Raw genomic sequence first — 7,376 nt, 5'->3', positions numbered from 1 at the left:
TCTTGGCTTGGGTTTCTTGATTTACCTCTACCTTTTGTCATTTTCTCCGTATCTCTTGTAGTTTTTCTCGGTTGTGATTGCTTAAATTTGCCTCTCCATTTCGGCCTACTATTTGCACTTCTGGCTTGTAGCCAATGTCACCGATGTGCTAACATCCGGTCACCTTTGCTTTACTAGTTGACACAATCCTGTGCTTGACATGCCGGTCGTTCCCACGCAAATAATAACAAGGAGTTAGTAATGGAAACAACACATAAAATAACACTTAGTAATGGAAACAACACATAAAAGAACACTTGTGCGTATTAAGGCACTCACATTAACAAGCTTTGAACCCATTTTCTGCCTGGAAAACACTCATTCCCATTACTCTAGGCCTTTATATGGCGCACCAGCGCCACTTCCTCTTCCTCTTTTAGCAAAGGTCGCGCATCAGCTTGTCACAGGACGAACATGAAGCATGAACTTCGGTACAACTGCAGATTATTTTCTCTTGCTTAGGCGATTTCCCAGGTCTTCCTCTTGGCCTCTTTTTCAACAAAGTACTAGTTTTGTTGGTGGTTTCTTTGGTCTCCCCATGACCTTGCTTGAAGATGGTGGTTGTGATGTGTCGGCCACTTCCACGCTGCTGCAGAGCTTCTTTGGATTCCGTCCATGCCGCCGAGTCTTTTTTTGGACACCTTCTCTTGTCGTGGCCTCTATTATGGCAACATAAGTCATGGCCATTCCGGTTCTTGGCATCTTCCCGTACTTTGGAATTTCACCCGCCTCCTTCCTTTCCGGTCTTTTGAGGCTTACTGTGCATGCTTTTTATGTCCGGTGGAGCCACGCTAGGCGGGCAGAGACGGAGCCACATTTCCGTGTTTGTGGATCGGTCGAAGAACATGCTCATATGTTCTTATGTAAGTCTCTTGCTATAGCAACGGTCATGTAGCCAAGTGGATCATACCTTTTGAACCGAATTGTGGCTAAAGCATGTGCACATGGGATGCCTTTTAGCCGCCACACCCTACCAGTAACCGGCCTTTTAGAAATATCCACGGTGTGTGATATAGTCCTTCCCTAATTTCAAAACCAAAGCAACTCCGTTAAACTCAATGTTACATTGCATTGAAAGTGTAGCATTTTCCTCTCTAACACCTTCGTACACGTTGAGAGTAGTTACATTTCCAAGTGTTTACAAACTCCGCTTAATGTTCCAATCCTTGCCATCATTTTCACCCTAATCTCCTCAAGCATTGTTATTATAGTTTTGTGCCTACCGCTTAGCCAATAAACAAACGAATCATATTGTTATCTACAAACGGTTTACCAAAACGGAGCAACGACAAAGGTAAATATGCATTACTCATACACAGCACCATGATCCAAGCATTAAAACACTCGGCATATTGTTATCTAATCTACTTTTACATTAGTGTTGAAGTAGACCTTACACCAATAATTTATGTTGTAATACATAGGTTTGTCCATCATTTTCGTTGGACCAAGCAACTTCATCTTTCAATATTTCTCCTTAGCCGAGACTCAAAGGTGCTTTTGGCAATTCTCCAAAACTAGTGCTTCTTTGTAGCCCTCTCCGCCTTTGCTAAAGTTAGCTAAGATGTGCCTAGCACACTTTCTCGTGTTCAACAAGAGTAAAAGATCTTGAATAGCAACAAATAGTCCCCGAAATAGTAAAGGTAGTATAGATGAAAACACATGACTTTTCATGAAAAAAAATTGCAACAAATCTCTAGTGTACATACCTTGCATATCCGTTATCAATGTTAAACGTGTCCCATCTCCAAGTGCCAAATCTTCCTTCAAAATTCGATAAACCAAGTCCAAGTGCTCTTGTTTTCATACTCCACCACGCCCCATGCCGGAGGGCAACATTTGGTTATTACCATCTCTACACACACGACTACCAACAATCTCCCTCTAAAACCCCTTTCGTAAAAACAACCATCTAAACCAATACATTTTCTACGGTCTTTGAAATGCTTTCTTCAAAGCATCAAAAACGGATATAAAAGCTCGAAAAACGTGCCTACTATCGCATTTGGTTCAAATAAGTTTAACTACACAAGTGGAACCAGGATTAGTCCTTAACAATTCATCCCCGTAGTCAAGGATTTTTCCAAACTCCCGAATATGATCTCCCATGATTTCTTTCGGTTTTTTGCTCTTGCTCTTCTAATCGTGGTCTTACCAACATGAAGATTAAACTTTGTCCTAATTAGCTCTTGCAACCGAACAACTTTAATGTTTGTCGCTTCGGTTATTCTCTTTCTATAAGTCTCGACAATAAACTTGGCATTACACAAGTAGTTTCTCTTTGGAGGCAAGTATGCTTTGGAATGTAAGTTTTAATTTGGAAATCATCTCGTGGTTTTATCAAGCCTAGCATACAATAACCATGGACAACCATCCTTGCACCTCACCCTAACCCTTGTAGGCTCATTCACCCACTTTTCTACTTTAACCCTTTTCTAACAAAGATATTTTGTTACTGCTCTCCTAAACTCATCAACATCTTTAAAGACCATACCCAATCGCCATACAACTTTCTTGGCAAAAACAAGTCATGAATGATTTTGTTCTTATCATTCTTCCTTCGTAAACCTTTGTCTTCTTGCGCATTTACCCCACGCATTCAATGTCCTCTTCATCATCCCAACCCTCATCCTCATCTATTTCAAAGCTATCATCACAGAACTATCAATGTAAGGTTCATCACCTCCTAACCTACCCTCAAGACTAACCTTACCTATTCTAGTTTCATCAAATCCTAGATCCACACCAGCTTGACCTGCTGGAACCTCTTCACTGTCAGGTTTTGCCCTCTCACTTCTTTTTCTCCTCTCGAAATTCAATCCTCCTTTCACCCCTCAACTCTCTTACCTCATCTGCCCTCATCACTTGCATATTCATCCTCACCTTCCCCTTCTATGTCATCTACAGATTGTTCACTATCATCAGTTGAGAAATCAGAACCCTCATCTAAGGAATCAGATCCAACTGGACCTACATCTTTAAGATCTTCATGAACAGCAGGTGTAGAAGAGGAAGGTCCTTTTCGTATTTTTAAGAAAGTATCGGACAAGGAAAAGAGGAATGGGTGTTGTTTCTTCGGGAGCAACAAGCGTGTGTAGGATAGGTAGGAGGTGTTTTTACCGGAACGAGAAAAATTTGAAGTAAAAGAGGAATGGGGTGGTGTGTTTTTCGATAAGCAGACGGGTGTATAGGAGGTAGGAGGAGGTGTTTTTTCACAAGTTTGAGTAGAAAAGGACAAAGGTGCATTAGGACAATTTAAGGGCTCCTCAACAACCCTTTCATTACTACATCTTTCATCGCCCCCTATGTCATCACGCTTTATTAAAAGGGAACAAGATTCCTCCCTATCCTCGTGACTAACATATTCTAATAAAGGTGGGTCAACAAGCTCGCCATCAACCATGTGCTTGACAAAAACCTCCACGGTGTCACCATCATTCAAACCGACAATATATTTAAAATAACCTCATCACTATCAACATCTACCAAAATGCCACAACGAGGTGGCTTAATGCGAATGTGCGAAGTAGTTGTGTATCCTAATTCTTTAATAAAGTCTCTCAACTCAAAAAAGACAACATATCAACATCGACATTGAATATATCGAGAACTTCCCACCTTCATATATTGGCTCCCCATTATTTAAGTGTAACACACCTCCATGGTACCATCTTAAGGTTACATACACAAAATCGGCCATGTACTACCTAAATACAAAATAAAAAAACAAAGAATACCAAGTAATTCAACTTAATGTCAAACGGAATCAAAAAATGATAATAATATGCACAAAAGAATCGAAAACCCTAGACTACATCGTTTTTTGAAAAAAAAATCAAACAATATGCACAATATGATAATAAATGTCGATTACGATTAGGAACTATGAAAATTTGTTTTTTATAGTCCGGATTTCAAACAATATCACAAAATCCTAGTATCATTTTTTGAAAGAAAAAAAAATGTAAGGAAACTAACCTTTCCTAGATGAACAAATGAATGAAGAATGAGAATGAAAGAACGAAAATATGTACGCGAGAAAATGAAAACAAAGATTGGGGTTGAAAATGGTGTTTATCGTGAAATTTGGGATGGTCGCTACAAGCTACGTTTTGTGAAGAAGAGAATTGGGATGGTGTTTAATTTAGGGCTACGGTCGGGTTGCGGGTCAAAAAAGGGGTAAATTAAATATGTGACACGTGGGCCGCGCGCGTGTAGACAAGCGCCATTTAATAATTGGGGGTTGGCATATTGACCGCCACATCGGCAAAAAAGGGCATTTTAATAATGCGAAAAAAAAATTTCAGGGGGGTAATAGGTCCAACGCAAAGGTTAGGTGTGTAGTTGGCATTTTGGTCAAACGTTGGGGGGTATTTTGACTATTATCTCGAGATTTGTCTTGTGTTAGTGGTTCTAGTCTTGGACACCGGGTTTATCAAGGTTAAATGAGATTAGACAAGTTTATCTTATAGTTATAAGGGGTTAAGTTCCTGTTTAGCAGGTATTGGAAGGATTAGAGGCTCAATGAATCGACGAGAATACGTTTCGGCAAAAGTTGAGATTTACGGACCGTATATGTTATACGGACCGTAAATTTTATGGACTCCACCGTAAAATTGAATCAGTGGATGGTGGTTTTCCAATATACGGACCGTAAATAACACAATGTTAAAGCTTATGATTCTTGAGGTCCATATGATATTGTTGATAATTGTCCCATAATTATTGATCTTCCCATATGATTATTGATCTTGCTCATTGTTGTTGATCTCATCTTATGATAATTATTCCTTCGAGGTGAGATATAGAGACGATGATGATTTCCATAATGATAATCAAAGGTTTACCGACCTTACGTCACTCCGATACAGTTGTAACATATTATTTAGGCTCTCATACATGCTTTATATATATGTAGCTATTTTTCTCCCACCGAGCTGCGCTATAGTCGGCCGGGTACGGCACGTAGATGTGCACACCACTGCAGTGGGCAGGTTATGATGTTACCCCAGACGCGGGATGATATGATATATGGATTGGGTTGCACGTTCCGCAACACTAACACTTTTTCAAAAATGTTTTTTTGAAAAAGGCTAAGCATGCATGATATCCGCCTTAAGAGGCAATCAGATGTACAGGTTATTTCTCCTATCTCAAGTTTCTTCCATATTTTCATTGTGTTGTTGTTCATGCCTTACATACTCAGTGTCCTTTTTGTTTGTGAACGTTGCGTTCATGCGCGCAGGTAGACACGGAGATGAACCAGACCCCTAGGTACTATTCTTTTGTGTATATATGGGCATGGCGGGTCCTGTCCGGTCTTTATGATGTTATGCACTCTATGTAGAGGCTCGTAGACATATGTATATAGTTAGATTTCCCATAACCTCATCGGTTCATATTTTTGTATATCATTTTTGGCAGCCTTGTCGGCTTGCGCATATGGGCATAGTTGATGATGATTATATAGATGTGCATTTATCTTTTGGACTCATGCCCTTACAGATTATGATAGTTATGAGTTATCTCTATGGTCCACCTAGATATGATTATGAGATATATATATAAGAGGTGCTCAGGAGGTCAGCTCCGAGTGCCCGTCACGGCTCTTCGGTTGGGTCATGACAGAATATAATTGATAAAGACAAATGGACATTACACCAGGATGAAGGTAGGCGATGGGGGATACTGACAACAAACAGCTCTGAGTCATTCAATGGCTCGTTGAAATACGCACGGGGACTACTCGTCACCGCAATGGTGAGAATGACTTTTAAGCAAGTTGTGGAGCGGTTCGTCACTAGATCAAAAGAGGCCAAAGGACTTGCGACAGACAGTCTAAAATGGATGCCAAAACCGTCACAATTGTTCGAGTATCACAAATTTAAGGTTCAGCAACACGACTGGATGGAGTACAGCTATGCAGAGCGCATATTTGAACTCACAACAAGTGTGCACCAAGGTAAAGGAGGTAACGTCCACACAATTTGTGAGATTCCAAGAACATGCACATGTGGCAAGTGGCAATCGGCAATCATATCACATGCCATGTTCTCATACCTTCAAGTGCTTTATCACAATGGGAAAGAACGCCTCTCCGTACGTGGCTAAGGAATATACAGTTCAATATTATGCAAAAACGTATGCTGGAAGGTTCTACCCACTTGGTAGTGAGAGTTATTGGCCGCCGGATCCATTTTCCATGGTTGCAAATAAAGCATTTATCCGTAAATTCAAATGGAAAGCATACTTCCGTATTCCTAATGAAATGGATGTTTCACCAGGGAGATACACTCGAAAATGCTCATTTTGCAATTATGTTGATCATGATAAGCGCAAGTGTCCCTTACGGCATGGTGGTCAAAATACATCTCGCGGTGGAAGTACCTCTCGTGGCAGAGGAAACTTCACGGTGGTGGCACATCTCGTCGTGGTGGCGGACGATCAACTCAAGGGCATGTGTAGGCTCATGTATTTAAAGTTTTTTCTTTCTTTGATGACTGTATTTTAACAAGTTTGGGTTTCAAATTAATGAACAAGTTTAAGTGTTTTCATATTGTTAAGAATGATGCAATTTAATTATTTTGAGATTGGTGTGAAGAAAGCAATTTTGACTAAAAAATAACACGCTTAAATCGAAACCCTACAACATAAATAACTTAAAGCTAAACAAAAATGGACTTCGAGCACTTTTCAACCACTAAAACAACAATCCGAAGTTTTGCTTATCCTTGATGTATTGAGCCTCCCTTATTAATCGCACAAAAATAAGTAGGGTTCTATATAAAATATTGAACTTTCGGAGTCCCGAAGCATGATTAATCTATGACTAAAGTACGTAAAAAAGTGTAAAGAAAGAGGCGTTTAACCAAAAAAAAATATAAAAAAAAATGGGGGACTCCTTTAACGCAGTAAAAGGACTTAACCGTGTCGTTATGGTTAAGTCCTTTAACGCAGTAAATTACTGCGTTAAAGGTACTTTAGTAACATTTTTTTTTTTTATTGGGTACTTTGGTTCAAAATGTTTTTTTTGGGGTCATTTTGGTTCCGGACTCTTATTGTTGTAACCCCACTCATTAGTACATTACAATTCCAATTAGTCTGGAAAATAATTTTTTTAACGATAAAGGTAAAATGTTGAAAAATGATTAATTCTCACTTGATTTGCTAAAAGTGACAAGTAAATTGGAATGAATTATTAACATGGAAACCAAAATTAACTAAATACGCTTAGAATATAAACTTCCTTGGGCGCATCTTTATGGCTACGACGTTTTCATTAATATGAATTAGTAAAAACTAAATGGATCTTTTTTCGTTCCCATCTATGGACAAGT

This window comes from Lycium ferocissimum, chromosome 2 (genome assembly GCF_029784015.1).
Source record: "Lycium ferocissimum isolate CSIRO_LF1 chromosome 2, AGI_CSIRO_Lferr_CH_V1, whole genome shotgun sequence".
Taxonomy (NCBI): domain Eukaryota; kingdom Viridiplantae; phylum Streptophyta; class Magnoliopsida; order Solanales; family Solanaceae; genus Lycium; species Lycium ferocissimum.
Note: the sequence above shows the minus strand (reverse complement) of the source record.